This window comes from Schistocerca serialis, chromosome 8 (assembly GCF_023864345.2).
Source record: "Schistocerca serialis cubense isolate TAMUIC-IGC-003099 chromosome 8, iqSchSeri2.2, whole genome shotgun sequence".
NCBI classification, from domain to species: domain Eukaryota; kingdom Metazoa; phylum Arthropoda; class Insecta; order Orthoptera; family Acrididae; genus Schistocerca; species Schistocerca serialis.
In genome coordinates, this window is record NC_064645.1 from 605,940,347 (window position 1) to 605,957,608 (window position 17,262).

Sequence of the window (17,262 nt, forward strand, 5' to 3'; positions counted from 1 at the left end):
TGATGCCGTCACTCCTATTTTCTTATCTTCTAGTGATCTATCATCTCTACGGAACTACTACGTACAACACCCTTCCTGATAGGTTTTGTCTAATTTTATTCCTTCCCGGCCATATTAAACACGTGCATATATCTTACACCATCCGCAAATTCGACCTGTTCTTTCCCCTCTGATTTCCAACGTTGGTAACGTGCCGCGTTTATACCGACACATCTCACCAATACTACAGCTGAAATAAAATAACTTTGAGACTGATAGAAATCAGAAGGAGGGGGGGGGGGGGGGGGGGGGACGGCTGCCGCCTAGCACGCAACTTGGCACTCTCTCGCGGGATCGACATAAATCACCCCCTTGCTAACTACCTCGGCACGCACGTACAAAACAATGAGGCATCTGCTGTAGGCTCACTCCTCGCCCCTACCACTTTACTTGCTGAAACATCACACAAAGTTATATTAATCAAAGTGCACACACACTCCACAGCCTCTCATAAAGAAACTTTCTTTTTCTATGTCCTTTTCTCTCTATATTTTGCCCGGTATGCACTTCTGCCCATTAGGGTCTATCCCATTCTTGAGTCCTACCACACCCTCGCTCCCCTGCTCCTACACCCCTTGGGCACACTCCCTTTACACTCACACTCTTTGACACCAAAGAACTTACACTACTGGTCATTAACATTGATACACCACGAAGATGACGTGCTACAGACGCGAAATTTAACCGACAGGAAGAAGATGCTGTGATACGCAAATGATTAGCTTTTCAGAGTACTCACACAAGGTTGGCGCCGGTGGTGACACCGACAACGTGCTCACATGAGGAAAATTTCGAAACGATTTCTCATACACAAATAGCAGTTGACCGGCGTTGCCTGGTGAAACGTTGTTGTGGTGGCTCGTGTAAGGAGGAGAAATGCGTACCATCACGTTTCCGACTTTGATAAAGGTCGGATTGTAGCCTATCACGATTGCGGTTTATGGTATCGCGACATTGCTGCTCGCGTTGGTCCAGATCCAATGACTGTTAGCAGAATATGGAATCGGTGGGTTCAGGAGGGTAAAAGGGAAGGCCGTGCTGGATCCCAACGGCCTCGTATCACTAGCAGTCGAGATGACACGCATCTTATCCGCTTGGCTGTAACGGATCGTGGAGCCACGTCTCGATCCCTGAGTCAACAGATGGGGACGTTGGAATTGACAACAACCATCTGCACGAACAGTTCGACGACGTTTGCAGCAGCATGGACTATCAGCTCGGAGACCATGGCTGCGGTTACCCTTGACGCTGCATCACAGACAGGAGCGCCTGCGATGGTATACTCAACGACGAACCTGGGTGCACGAATGGCAAAACGTCATGTTTTCTGATGAATCCAGGTTCTGTTCAGAGCATCCTGATGATCTCATCCGTGTTTGGTGACATCGCGATGAACGCACATTGGAAGCGTGTATTCGTCATCGCCATACTGGCGTATCACCCGGCGTGATGGTATGGGTTGCCATTGGTTACTCGTCTCGGTCACCTCTAGTTCGCATTGACGGCCCTTTGAACAGTGGACGTTACATTTCAGATGTGTTACAACCCGTGGCTCTACCCTTCATTCGATTCCTGCGAAACCCTACATTTCAGCAGGATAATGCACGACCGCATGTTGCAGGTCCTGTACGGGCCTTTCTGGATACAGAATATGTTCGACTGCTGCCCTGGCCAGCACATTCTCCAGATCTCTCACCAATTGAAAACGTCTGGTTAATGGTGGCCGAGCGACTGGCTCATCACAATACGCCAGTCACTACTCTTGGTGAACTGTGGTATCGTGTTGAAGCTGGATGGGCAGGTGTACCTGTACACGCCAACCAAGCTCTGTTTGACTCAATGCCCAAGCGTATCAAGACCGTTATTACGGTGGTCGTTATGGGTACTGATTTCTCAGGATCTATGCACCCAAATTGTGTGAAAATGTAATCACATGTCAGTTCTAGTATAATATATTTGTCCAATGAATACTCGTTTATCATCTTCATTTCTTCTTGGTGTAGCAATTTTAATGGCCAGTAGTTTATAATGTCCCATCCCCCAATTTTGCTTTTCCAGTTCAAGTCCTCCAAATTTTAGTAAATGTAGAACTATTTACCGACAGATCTTCCCCCTTCCTAGTCTATTTTTATCCTGTTTTCTAACAATTACTTTCTTTAAATTTTTTAAAAAAAGCAAAAAGGTAATTTTTCACATTTAATGTTTTTACACACACTATTAATGAAGCACAAATAGCGAAATATACCGCTGGAAACCTTCCTTAGCATTCTACGGAATTCACATTTAAATAGAATATATTTAAATATATAAACATTCTGACGGAAAAAAAATCAGAACATCAAGAAGGAATTGTGCGACATAGAAGAAGTTTGACAGGCGTGTTCCTACATCTGAAAGATGATGTCTATTCAAATTTGGCGTCAGTCGCATAAGATTGGCGCTATTACAAAATTTTTAAGGCTTTCGTGGCCACTTGTTGACAAACTGGCTATTGGCTTCTGTCTCGGGTTTTTCGGCCGACGTTCATCTAATGATTTTTCTGACGTTTCGCCAGCACGAGTGGCTGGCATTGTCAAAGCTTCACCCTCCATTGCCGGTGGTGAACTGGAGCGGAGCTCGCGGCCGCAGACTATATGTACCTGGCGCACCAACGTCCGAGGGCTTCTCCGCGGTCATTTCCGGTGCGGTTCTCCTCTTGCACCGGAAATGACCGCGGAGAAGCCCTCGGACGTTGGCGCGCCAGGTACATATAGCTCTGCGCCCGCGAGCTCGGCTCCAGTTCACCTCCGGCAATGGAGGGTGAAGCTTTGACAATGCCAGCCACTCGTGCTGGCGAAACGTCAGAAAAATCATTAGATGAACGTCGGCCGAAGAACCCGAGACAGAAGCCAATAGGCAGTTTGTCATTGGCGCTATTGGTACCACTAGGAGGATGCAAATTAGGTTTGCTTTAAATACACTCTGTAACGGTCGTGAGTATTTGTTACCTTTGAGATTGGACGTGGTGAGTTCATGTCAGTGAAGAATGCCTTTAACGCGACAAAGACGCCCTTCAACAACACCTCTCTGAGTTTGGACGAGGTCGTGGAATGGGGCTACGAGGAACTGTATGTTCCTTCTGCGATACTGCAGAACGGCTTGGCAGGAATGTAGCCACTGTGCGTGATTGCTGGTAGGGTGGACACGAGAATGTACGACAGCAATAAGACCGGTCCCCGGCCGGCCACATGTCACTGCCGAGAGAGAAGACCGTCGTGTTCAACGTATGGCTGTGGCACATCGTACTGGATCTGCAGTAGCAAATCGACCAGCAGTTGGCACTACAGTGAAACAACGAACTATTACAAATCGGTTACTTCAAGGACAGCTCCGAGCCAGACACTCTGTAGCGTGCATTCCGCTGGCCCGAAACCACCGCCATTTGCGACTTCAGTGGTGTCAAGAGAGAACTCACTGGAGGGCAGAGTGGAGCTCTCTTGTGTTTCCTGATGACATTTGGATCTACCGATGTGCAAGTGATGGACGTGTGTTGGTCAGTAGGAGGCCGGTTGAGGTCCTGCAACCAGACTGTCTACGGGTTAGACACACTGAACCTACACCTGGAGCTACAGTCTGTGGTGCAATTTCGTACTTCAGCAAGAGTACTCTCGAGCTTGTCCCACGCACCCAGACCGCAAATTTGTACGTCACTCTAGTGATTCGACCTGTTGTGCTGCCATTCATGAACAGCAGTCTAGAGCGTGTTTTCCAACAGGATAACGCTCATCCACATAGCACTGATGTAACACAACATACTGTGCAGTGGCAGTGCATCCTCATGTTACCTTGTACTGCTCGATTACCAGATTTGTCTCCAATGGAGCACATATTTGACTTCATAGGATGACAACTTCAGCCTCATCCACAAACAGCATTAACCGTCTCTGTATTGAACGACCAAGTGCAAAAGGCATGGAACTCCATCCTACAAACTGACATCCGACACTTGTACGATACAATGCGTGGACATTTGTATGCTTGCATTCAACATTCTCGAGGTTGCACCATTTATTAATGTACCAGCATTTCACATTTGTAAAGGCTTATCTCGCGCTTTCATTAACTTGTGATCTTGCAGTGTTAATACGTAACCCACACAAACATATTACCGATATTTCACTACTCCACATTAATTAGTTTTTTGAGTTGAGATTCTTTCCCGTCAATGTAATTTTTATTTCCAAATTCTGAAAGAACAAGATCTGGACCTCAGAACCACTGCAGTTGTTAGTGAAGTCCGCAGTACCACAGTATCTAAAATTCAGGAGAGAAATTTCAGAACATTTTTAACTTAAAACAAGAATGAAATAAGGTGATCCACTCCCTCGATAAATTTTCATTTGCCTTACAAAAAGTAATCCAACAGTACGGTAGACTAAAATAGATTCTTAAAATTGAAGAATCAACCAAAAAGGAAGAATAGATATTAGGATGGAATGCTTGGTTTTTGCATACGACGTGGCTATTCTATGTCAGGACGATCAAGAGCACAAAAACAAACAAAAGGTGTTAACGAAACAGCAGAAAGAATAGGTCTCCAAATATACATTGAAAAAAAGAAAAAGAAATACATCAGCAATAACCTGAGACGCAAAAATTAAAAAACCCGAATACAGGACAATTTTCTTAGTTTCATCGTTCAAATATTTAAGCAATACCATTCGGGATACTGATTAGGAGAAGATTGGTTACGAAATTCTTTGCCACAAAACCGAACCAGTCAACAGACTTACAAAAGATACCTGTAAAAAACATGCATATCAAAATACACAAACCTGAGACACTACATGACAGTACTCAAATAAGAGAATTTTAATGTAAATGCAACACTAATTTTAAACAGAAATCATAAAGTGAGAACGAGCAATAATTAGGAAAAGTATAGGTTCAAAGTTTATTGAAGGAGCGACATACTGAATGTGGGCAAATAAGATTTTGATAAAAGTACCGATATTTTACTCGGATATGGGAAAACGCAAGTTACAATTGTATGGCCACATTAAAAGCTCGAAATCAACTACATTAACTAGACTAATTCTGGAATTTTACGAAAGTCCCGGTAAATATAAAACTGACACAAAAAAAAAACGAATTCGTGCAGTGAAAGAAGCAGGAATAAAACTTCGTGACGTGACGTCATACACGAAAGAATCCGAACGACCAGAATTGCGTTCCACCTGATTTGTATTGCATTCCACATAACGTAACTGTCTTGAGGTTCCTTTGTTCTCTTTTCGGTACAATCATTTGACTATACAAAATGGTCATTACAGGAGACGACCAGAGAAAACTGCTCCGTTTGTCTATCAGTCGAATTAATACCACGATAAGGCAAATATCAGAAAACGCTTTATTAGAGATGACACAGCCTTTAACGCGTGTAAAATCATATTTACAATAACAAGAAACACTTCAAAAAGCAAGTTTCAACTTGAAAATACATGACGAACGTATCCACCAGCAGCAAGACGATGGAAGATAAAATGACAAGGCGAAAAGTTTGGCACATCAGGATTCGAACCCAGCAGCTACCGTCATTCTTCTCCAATCACAAATAAAGACTAAATATCGGTTTATTTCAGTAGCAGCCAGCACATGTCTGAACTGGAAACAACGTAATGAAAAGTTCTGTGTTGACTGGAAGTCGAATCCTGCACAAATCATCGTTGCTGACTACACGCGAAGCCACGTAGACCTTCAAATTCTCTTTTGCCAGTAACTGGAAGTGACATGTTTGAACGTGAAATGATATGACGCAAATTTCTTTGTCTGATTGAGACCCGAAACAGGCACCAATCATTATTCTTAACAATGCACATGACGTTAAATATCGTAATTATTTTCCATATGCAGTGTCGTATGCAATTTTTACAACTTGAAATCACACGATGAAAACTCTTGGGCCAGATTTTATTCGAACACAGACACGCGCCTTTCGCACATCTCCAAGGTAATGCAATATGTGCGTTATCTCCACATAACTTCCTAAACCTGCATCGATTTGTACCTGCTTACCACATTCAATTCATTACCAAATCGACGATTTCTTGATACTTGAGGAAGTGTGCTGTGAAACTATACCTCGTTTTAGTCAAGTTGAAAAATAAATTTCTTTTTGCCAAAAGAGATTCGGACCTCCACATTATTCGATATACCTTGTAATTCAGCTTTCTTCTGAACCACCACTTTTCAGTAGCTTCTATGTTCCTCTTTTCTCAACTGTTTATAGTCCATATTTGAATTCTGTCCCGTGTTACATTCCATGCAAATACCTTCCGAAAAGACTTTACGACATTTCAGTTTAAATTGGGTGTTTTCAGAAATGCTTTTCTTGCTATTGCACCTTGCTTTTTATATCCTCTCTACTTCGTCCATCTTCCGTAATTTTGGTGCCTAAATAAAAAAAACTCATTTACTGCTTTTAGTGTCCCATTTCCTAATCTAATCCGCTCAGTGTCGCTTAGTTCAATTCGATAACGTTTCATAATCCTTGTTCTCCTTTGGTTGTTTGTCATGTCACTCGTTTTCTTGACGCTATCTGATTTGTCGACAGAAGTGCCGACACAGTGTGGTTTGAGGGGACCGCAATGCACGCTATAAGCTCACGAAGGATGGCGTGAGGTCTGAAACAGGATACGTAATGAATGCTATAAAGAAAAGTACGTAGCTGCTGGAATACTTAACTTTAATCCATCCTTGTTGTACATCGCTATTGACGATACAATTGAGACTCTGTAGATTCAGGCAATAAACTACTAATGGCGCCTTGCTAGGTCGTAGCCATTGACTTAGCTGAAGGCTATTCTAACTAACTGCTCTGCAAATGAGCGAGGCTTCGTCAGTGTGCATCGCTAGCTACGTCGTCCGTACAACTGGGGCGAGTGCTAGTCCGTCTCTCGAGACCTGCCGTGTGGTGGAGCTCGGTCTGCGATCACTGACAGTGGCGACACGCGGGTCCGACATGTACTAATGGACCGCGGCCGATTTAAAGCTACCACCTAGCAAGTGTGGTGTCTGGCAGTGACACCACACTATCTACTATATTCGACTGCTCCTCCGTCTCTTGCTATTAAAGACAGAATTACAATGTCTTCGGCAAACCTCAAAGTTTTATTTCTTTTCTCTGAACTTTAATTTCCTTCCAAAATTTGTCGCTTGTATACTTTAATGGTTCTGAGAGAATAGAAGTGTATGGAGACAACGAAAAATGAAAATGCCTTTTGTTGCTGCGTGCACCAGTGGGATGCAAACATGGATAACAATAGAAAAAATTTAAGATAATGCATTTAAATGAATATATACACTAAAAACTAAACTCCATCCGAATAGGCCTTGGAAGGCCCAACGTACCGACCGGCCGCCGTATCATCCTCGGCCCACAGGCGTCACTGGATGCGTATATGGTGGGGCAGGTGGTCAGCACACCGCTCTCCCGGCCGTGTGTCAGTTTACGAAACCGGAGCCGCTACTTCTCAGTCAAGTAGCTCCTCAGTTTGCATCACAAGGGCTGAGTGCACCCCCTTGGCCAACGGTGCTAGGCAGACCGGATAGTTACCCACCCAAGTGCTAGGCCAGCCCGACAGCGCTTAACTCCGGTGATCTGACGGGAACCGGTGTTACCACTGCGGCAAGGCCGTTGGCAATCTCGTATATACTACCTGAAGAAAAAATGAAGCACCCAGAAAACATTGTCGGATGTCAATGTAACTTTGTATATGTGCACACCATCGGCAGATAAATAAACTGTTAATGCTGTAGTTCTCTGTGACGGTTAGAAAGGCCACTAGAGAGCATTAGTATTGTTCATGTTTAGTGCTCTTACTATAACTGCTATATAAGGCGCGTGAGCAGCATCAGACACTGAGTGATCATCGTGAAGGATACGAAGATGCTGCTTACCCGTGTGAAACAGCATACCAGCAACTGACATTTATCGGAAACGGATACACTGTGGGTCCGCATTTAAGAGGCTTGTCAAATCTTGCAGTTGCAATATCCGGGTTTGTGGGGTATTCGGATGTGACACTTAAGCCATGTTGAACAGCATGGGAGCGTGAGGGCAGGCACACTACAGTTGGAGCCACGAACGACGGCGATCGAGTTTAAGCTCGTTCTGCGCACCTACAGCCTTGGGAGAGCCAGTCCTGACAAAACTCTACCGTCTGCTGAGCAAGATGTATGAGACAGGCGAAATACCCTCAGACTTCAAGAAGAATATAACAATTCCAATCGCAAAGAGAGCAGGTGTTGACAGATGTGAAAACTACCGAACTATCAGTTTAATAAGTCACAGCTGCAAAATACTAACGCGAATTCTTTACAGACGAATGGAAAAACTGGTAGAAGCCGACCTCAGTGAAGATCAGTTTGGATTCCGTAGAAATGTTGGAACACGTGAGGCAATACGGACCCTACGACTTATCTTAGAAGAAAGATTAAGGAAAGGCAAACCTACGTTTCTAGCATTTGTAGACTTAGAGAAAGCTTTTGACAATGTTGATTGGAATACTCTCTTTCAAATTCTGAAGGTGGCAGGGGTAAAATACAGGGAGCGAAAGGCTATTTACAATTTGTACAGAAAGCAGGTGGCAGTTATAAGAGTCGAGGGTTATGAAAGGGACGCAGTGGTTGGGAAGGGAGTGAGACAGAGTTGTAGCCTCTCCCCGATGTTATTCAATCTCTATATTGAGCAAGCAGTAAAGGAAACAAAAGAAAAGTTCGGAGTAGGTATTAAAATCCATGGAGAAGATATAAAAACTTTGAGGTTCGCCGATGACATTGTAATTCTGTCAGAGACAGCAAAGGACTTGGAAGAGCAGTTGAACGGAATGCACAGTGTCTTGAAAGGAGGGTATAAGATGAACACCAACAAAAGCAAAACAAGGATAATGGAATGTAGTCGAATTAAGTCGGGTGATGCTGAGAGAATTAGATTAGGAAATGAGACAGTTAAAGTAGTAAAGGAGTTTTGCTATTTGGGGAGCAAAATAACTGACGATGGTCGAAGTAGAGAGGATATAAAATGTAGACTGGCAATGGCAAGGAAAGCGTTTCTGAAGAAGAAAAATTTGTTGACATCGAGTATAGATTCAAATGTCAGGAAGTCGTTTCTGAAAGTATTTGTATGGACGTGAAACGTGGACGATAAATAGTTTGGACAAGAAGAGAATAGAAGCTGTCGAAATGTGCTGCTACAGAAGAATGCTGAAGATTAGATGGGTAGATCACATAACTAATGAGGAGGTATTGAATAGAATTGGGGAGAAGAGGAGCTTGGGGCACAACTTGACTAGAAGAAGGGATCGGTTGATAGGACATGTTCTGAGACATCGAGGGATCACCAATTTAGTATTGGAGGGCAGCGTGGAGGGTAAAAATCGAAGAGGGAGACCAAGAGATGAATACATTAAGCAGATTCAGAAGGATGTAGGCTGCAGTAGGGAGATGAAGAAGCTTGCACAGGATAGAGTAGCATGGAGAGCTGCAGCAAACCCGTCTCAGGACTGAAGACCACAACAACAACAACGTCACGCATACTCCGACAACCAATGAACGTTCGGTAGTGTTCTGAGCGCTCTGCTCTGAATGCCATAATTAATGCGAATATTAAACGTGATCGTAGCGAGTCGTTTAGTGAATTTCTACATCATTTTTTGCGAGTTATCGCCGCTGATGGTAGTGGTAAGTGATAACTTCTGCATAAGCAAGCGAGAGACATAATTTGGAGAATATACGCTCGCTTCAAGCGGAAAGCACGCACATGTGCGTACCGCAGCTGTCGCTTGGAATCGTCAACAGTGCCATTCCCGTAGGTACCTCCACATGCGCGAACCGCCATCGTTCGTGGATCGGACTATAGTCGTCACGTTTCCGGTCGAACACCTCTGACCCCAGAATGGAGGATCGCCGTATTGTGCATCAAATACACCACAAGCCATTCACATCTGCATCTGCCATTCGATAACAATCAATGGACCCCCTGCAGCACTCTGTCTCACCCTTCTCCATCGATAAGCAACGTCCGGACCAGGGAATTGCCATCCCATGTGTAGGCTGCCATTACACCGTAACACTGAAAGGTCTCTGTTGGATTCCTTTCATGTTAATTTCTTACATCTGTTAATTCCTCTTCTAAATTTACTGTGCTGTTTCCGACTCTATCTGGGAGGAGACTGAGCAGTGGAACGTGTTACTTTTACACATAATCAAGAACGATCTGTCACACTACTACACTTTAAAACACAGTCTATATGTAATTCATGTCACACAGTCTCATACAGAACCTACATCTGCTTTCTTTTATATACTGTATATGATAAGATACTGTCATCCCCCTTTCCTTCTGTGTGAAAGGATGAATGAGCAAATGTATTTCTAGTTGCATGTTTGATGGTAGCAGACAAGCCTGTCTACTAGACAATGGTAAGACTATGTTGGTTTAGGAAGCTGCCTCTCTGGCCACTTCCATTTGTATCTGTGAAGCACCCTCGGTAGGGGCCCAAGTCAGTCTGTCCGTGGCGAGCGTCTGAAGTGGTAAGATCTCCAGCTAAGTGCGTCTCTGCTAAGTCTGTAGGACAATGGATTTCCTAACTTCAGCCTAACTGAAAATTTAATCACCTTTATTTCAGGTTGAGATCTAAAATATCTTATGTTCTTAAATTGCAATGCAGTGTAATTCGAGTGTCAAGTTCAGAATATCTTCCAGTAGTTGCTTTGTCACTACTTTGTGAGTAAAGTGGAACCACATGTTGATGATATGTAACTCTAACTAAGATCATCAATCTTAAATGCGAATGTGCTTGAGATTATAACGTCTCGTCTTGTCAATATTTTTCAATATAGCAACTTTTCTTTATGTTCAACCCACGTGGGGTGTACTGAGATCAGTACCACGTGCTTGTACAATTGTTTGACCCTTCGGGTTAATAGTAAGACGATAGTAACCAGTTTGAGGTTTCTCTTTTGTAAATTGCGTTTCGATGTAATTTATTTTAATTACCAAAATTACTGTGGAGTTACACTCTTTGTGTAAACCAAGTTGACCACGTGAAGCATGTGGTGTAATTATCAAAGTAGCCCTCAGCTATTCTTTTTGGGAACATTTCACAGAGAGTTAGTATGAATTTAGAATACGAGTGTGTGGTAATTTCATGACGGACAGGATTGCGCTACAAACGTAACTTCTTTGGGTGAAAATTGAATCGGTTGGTTGTGGTTAATTTCCTCTTGCATATGTTTCAACGTTCTTCGTGTGTTATTTTATGAATGCAGTGTTGTATGCAGTCCCCCAATCTTGGCTCCATATTTGATGTGTTCCGTAAGATTACAAACTCACATTTTCACAGTCCTAAATAAGGCACCAGTTTAGTTATGAATCAAGTTTAATATGCTGAAATTTTAATGGAACAATGATCAATGTTAAAATAAATGTTCAAATATATACTGATTTTCAAAATATCCACGGGTATGCTGCCAGTCTATAGTGTACAACGGGCACAATATTTCGGCGATCATACATGTCGCCATCATCAGGTGAACTGACGGACTGAGCTCCTGTGAACGTGCCGGCACGGAGATCCGTACGCTATGGCTGCTCAGAGGGAACTGGGTTCGGTCGCGGCGGCGGCCGATTTAAATACCCTCCGCCCGCGGCGCGCTCCCTCCGCCGTCCGCGCCCAGCGCCACGGTCGTGCGGTGGAACAGATTGCGACGGCGTCTGAGATGACGTCGGTGTGATGGCTCTGTCCGCCGTGGTCGTCACAACTATACGTCTGCTCGATTTACTCTTGATTAACCCGATCGCTGGTTCCCCAAGCCTTGCTAAGATTATAGCCACAGTCACGGTTTATGAGGTCGTCATTGGTGCGAATTTCGATGGCCTCTCTAACAACGCTGTCCCAGTATCTCGACGTCTGTACCAGAATCCTCGCGCGGTCATACTCCATGGCGTGATTTTCCGACAAACAATGTTCAGCGACCGCCGACTTGCTCGGATACATCAGTCGAGTGTGCCTCTGGTGTTCACGGCATCGATCCTCGACGGTACGCATCGTCTGACCAATATACGACTTGCCACATTGACACGGAATCTGGTACACGCCGGCCTTCCTCAAACCGAGATCATCTTTGGCGCTCCCCACCAGTGCACGAGTTTTATCTGGAGGACAAAACACAGTTCCGACGGATCTCCGTGCCGGCACGTTCACAGGAGCTCAGTCCGTCAGTTCACCTGATGATGGCGACATGTATGATCACCGAAAAATTGTGCCCGTTGGACACTATAGACCGGCAGCATACCCGTGGATATTTTGATTATCAAATACGCTGGGAGAAACTCAAGAATTACATAAACAGATTTATTTCTTTTTATTTAAATTCTCTTTATATATATATATATATATATATATATATATATATATATATATATATCACCGGTTGTCGTAAGATGACTATTAATAGATTATAATTAATGTTAGTCTGGTTGGGAATTTGGTAAGCTAGACTGGATACCTGGTGAAACGGTTGCTCAGTAATGCAAGGTTAACTTCCCCAGATAGCTCACAGCTTTTAACCCGCTTTTATTGTCGTGAATATCAGCACCGCTTTCACAATAAATTAATGCATCAACATGACAACACAAACGGCTGCTTTTGGAATGAAGTCGTGACCAGGAAGCACAAACTGCTGACGAATAGAATCGCATTGTGTTCCGCAATGAGTAGCGGTTCTGTATTACCCCAGATAACGACCATCGGCGAATATGGCGGCGACCTGGCAAGGGATCCAATCTTCCAACGTTTTGGACCGGCGCAACAGTATGACTTCTGGCGTTATGGTCTGCGAAGCTATTGTGTATGACTTCTGTTCACAGCTAGTGGTGATCCTGTAGGAACTCTGCCGATACAACAGTGTCCTGGACACTGTCATGTGATGCCTGTCATGCGGCTGTATCACGGTGCCATTTTTCAACAGGGCAGTACTAGTCCACATACGGGACTGTGTAATGTTAAGCTACTCCCGTAACCAACAAGATCTCTAGCTCTGTCTGTTGTGGCGTAGATTAACAGCCACGCCACTCGGAAGTAGCCGAAAGGGACGCGTTAACTCACGCAGGCTAGAGATAGGTCTGAAACAGGATACGTAATGAATGCTATAAAGAAAAGTACGTAGCTGCTGGAATACTTAACTTTAATCCATCCTTGTTGTACATCGCTATTGACGATACAAGTGAGACTCTGTAGATTCAGGCAATAAACTACTAATGGCGCCTTGCTGGGTCGTAGCCATTGACTTAGCTGAAGGCTATTCTAACTATCTGCTCTGCAAATGAGCGAGGCTTCGTCAGTGTGCATCGCTAGCTACGTCGTCCGTACAACTGGGGCGAGTGCTAGTCCGTATCTCGAGACCTGCCGTGTGGTGGCGCTCGGTCTGCGAACACTAACAGTGGCGACACGCGGGTCCGACATGTACTAATGGACCGCGGCCGATTTAAAACTACCACCTAGCAAGTGTGGTGTCTGGCGGTGACACCACACTGTCTCCTATAGTACATATGTGGGAGCAACATGGAAGTGAACCGTGTCTCAGAGCCAGTATCCACGACACCGAGGACCACTCACAACTTCCATGTCAGAGGAGGTGCAGTCTCATACTGATAAGTGGTCTCACATCGCCAAGTTCTTTACAAAATTGACTCGACTTTGTAATCACTGAAATTATGGTGTCGTCTGAAGAGTGGGTTCCAAAGCAAGGCTGACACCTCGCAACGAAACCACGGAACAGTATAATCACTGTATGCTGCACCATTGAATGAACAACGCTGGCGGTGCCATATCTCCTAGCCGGCCGCTAGTGGCCGAGCGGTTCTAGGCGCTTCAGTCTGGAACCGCGCGACCGCTACGGTCGCAGGTTCGAATCCTGCCTCGGGCATGGATGTGTGTGATGTCCTTAGGTTAGTTAGGTTTAAATAGTTCTAGGGGACTGATGACCTCAGATGTTAAGACCCATAGTGCTCAGAGCCATTTTTTGAACCATACCTCCTACACCATTGCCACGCCACAATAACGGCTCCTCTACTGATGGCCGAGCAGAGCAATGCCAGCTCCAGTTTCCAGCATACCAGAGTATTAAACGTCTAGCAAGAACTTTATGTGAACATTATATCATTTGTTCTTCATGTGTGGAGTCTTGTGAAATTGTTTGTATCAAGTGATACTTTAACATTCAGAGACAGTTGTAAATACTCTGAACATTTCTGCGGGAATGAATTTTACAAAGTTAAGTAAATCTTAATATCTCTGTAGTAATAAAGCGAACTAATATTTTACATGTTATAGTTTCGCTGACTCTCCTTCCGGAACGAACCAAAGAACCCACCGCTGTGCCGGCGAGTTTATTTTCGTATGGCACAGCAGAAATAACATCACAGTCTTCCAGTCCGAAAAGTTTCCTTTCATTTCCTCCTCCCCTTCTGGGAGCTTAGTTGTTTTTGACAGGAAGTATATATTTAAAACCAGTCATCTGAATAATTAAAAATTATTACTACTGACAAGCAGCTAACCGGAATTGCGGGGTGATGGGAAACGGGGAAAAGTGTCTTTGTCTGCTCCTAATAGATTTCCCCTCTAGTGCTCTTTCCGGCACCTAGGTAATTAGCCGTTGATGCCTTAGCATGGGTCCCTCTAACTTGACACTTTTTCTGGTAATGCCCTTTCACACACTTCTTCCATCAGCTACTAGATTTGGTACACCACTGGTTCACTGAAAGTGCAGTAGCATGAAAAAAAAAAGGAAAAAATGGTTAGGATTTCATGGCAACCGCACAAAAGTGGAGTGACGCCATTTACATTGTATATAGAGAGGAAACAACAAAAAATGGTTCAAATGGCTCTAAGCACTATGGGACTTAACTTCTGGGGTCATCAGTCCCCTACAACTTAGAACTACTTAAACCTAACTAACCTAAGGACAACACACACATCCATGCCCGAGGCAGGATTCGAACCTGCGACCGTAGCGGTCTCGCGGTTCCGAGGAAACATCACATCACGGGTTTGTCATACAGAAATCACATTTAAATGATTGCTTGCATCCCAGATATGCTCAAAAATGTTCACGTCTGGGGAGTCTGGTGGCCAGCGGAAGTGTTTACACTCAGTGTTGCTGGAGCTACTCTATAGCAATTCTGGACGTATGGGATGTCGCATTATCCAAGTCTTTCGGTATGCACAATGCACACAAATGGCTGCAGGTGATCAGACAGGATGCTTAGGTACGTGTCATCTGTCAGAGTCGTACGAGGTGCATTCAAGTTCTAAGACATCCGATTTTTTTTTCTCCGGACTGGAAAGAGATAGAAACATGCGCATTGTTTTAAAATGAGGCCATGTTCATTGTCAATACGTCCCAGAGATGGCAGCACCGTACGGCAGATGGAATTTTACCGCCAGCGGCGAGAATGAGAACTGTTTTAAATACTTAAAATGGCGACGTTTTCCTTACTTGAACAGCGTGCAATCATTCGCTTTCTGAATTTGCGTTGTGTGAAACCAATTCAAATTCATCAACAGTTGAAGGAGACATGTGCTGATGGAGTTATGGATATGTCGAAAGTGCTTTCGTGGGTGTGACAGTTTAATGAAGGGAGAACATCGTGTGACAACAAACCGAAACAACCTCAGGCTCGCACAAGCCGGTCTGACGACATGATCGAGAAAGTGGAGAGAATTGTTTTGGGGGATCGCCGAATGACTGTTGAACAGATCGCCTCCAGAGTTGGCATTTCTGTGGGTCCTGTGCTCACAATCCTGCATGACGACCTGAAAATGCGAAAAGTGTCATCCAGGTGGGTGCCACGAATGCTAACGGACGACCACATGGCTGCCCGTGTGGCATATTGCCAAGCAATGTTGACGCGCAACGACAGCATGAATGGGACTTTCTTTTCATCGGTTGTGACAATGGATGAGACGTGGATGCCATTTTTCAATCCAGAAACAAAGAAAGACACTCTCCGTGGCCGCACATTCACCAGCTGTGCTGCTATTGCCTCAGCGATTTTCCAGTGGTCAAAACAGACTCCTAAAGAAGCCTTCGCCGCTGCCATGGAATCATGGCGTCAGCGTTGTGAAAAATGTGTACGTCTGCAGGGCGATTACGTCGAGAGGTAACGCCAGTTTCATCGATTTCGGGTGAGTACTTAATTAGAAAAAAAATCGGAGGCCTTAGAACTTGAATGCACCTCGTATGTTGTCGTTCAGGTGTACCGTATCACTCCAACTGCACACGCCCCACAACATTACAGTGCCTCTACCAGCTTCAACAGTCTCCTGCTGACATGCAGGGTCCATTGATTCATGAAGCTGACTCCATATCAGTACAGGTCCATCCACTCGATGCAATTTGAAACAAGACTCGTCCGAACAAGGCAACATGTTTCCAGGCATCAACAGTCCAATGTCGGTGTTCACGGGCGCAGGCGAGGCGTACACTTTGTATCGCGCAGTCATCAAGGATACAGGAGTGGGCCTTCGGCTCCGAAAACCCAAACCGATGACGTTTCGTTGAACGCTTCGCACGCTGACACTGTTAATGGCCCATCATTGAAATCTGTAGCAATTGTCGGAGGATTGCACTTCTGTCACGTTGAGCGATTTTCTTTAGTCGTCGTTGCTCCCGTTCTTGCAGGATCTTTTCCGGCTGCAGCGAAGTCGGAGAGTTGATGTTTTACCGGTTTCCTTATATCTACGGTACACTCGTGGCATGGTCGTACGGGAAAATTCCCACTTCATTGCTGCCTCGGAGATGCTGTGACCCATCGCTCGTGTGCCGACTATAACACCACTTCAAACTCACTTAAATCTTGAAAACCTGCCATTGTAGCAGCAGTAACCCATCTAACAACTGCGCCAGACACTTGTTGTCTGATATAGGCGTTGCCGACCGCAGTGCCGTGTTCTGCCTGTCTACGTGTCTCTGTATTTGAATACGCATGTCTATACCAGTTTCTTTGGCGCTTCAGTGTATTTGAAGTGGAGCAGACAACGTACTCGCTGCCGGCACAAGAACAGCGACGAGTCCTGATGTAAGCAAGAACCAAACGTGCAGCGCTGCTATTGAAAAGGACACTCGCGGTACTGGACAAAAACCCAGGAAGCATCACAGCATACTTGCAGGAGAGATTCA

The 17,262-nt window shown here is 44.6% G+C and overlaps 1 pseudogene; it reads right to left on the reverse strand.

Annotated features, from left to right (window-relative positions):
* Positions 1 to 7,601: 7,601 nt before the first annotated feature.
* On the reverse strand, positions 7,602 to 7,719 carry LOC126417830 (5S ribosomal RNA; annotated as a pseudogene).
* Between the last annotated feature and the right edge of the window lie 9,543 nt (positions 7,720 to 17,262).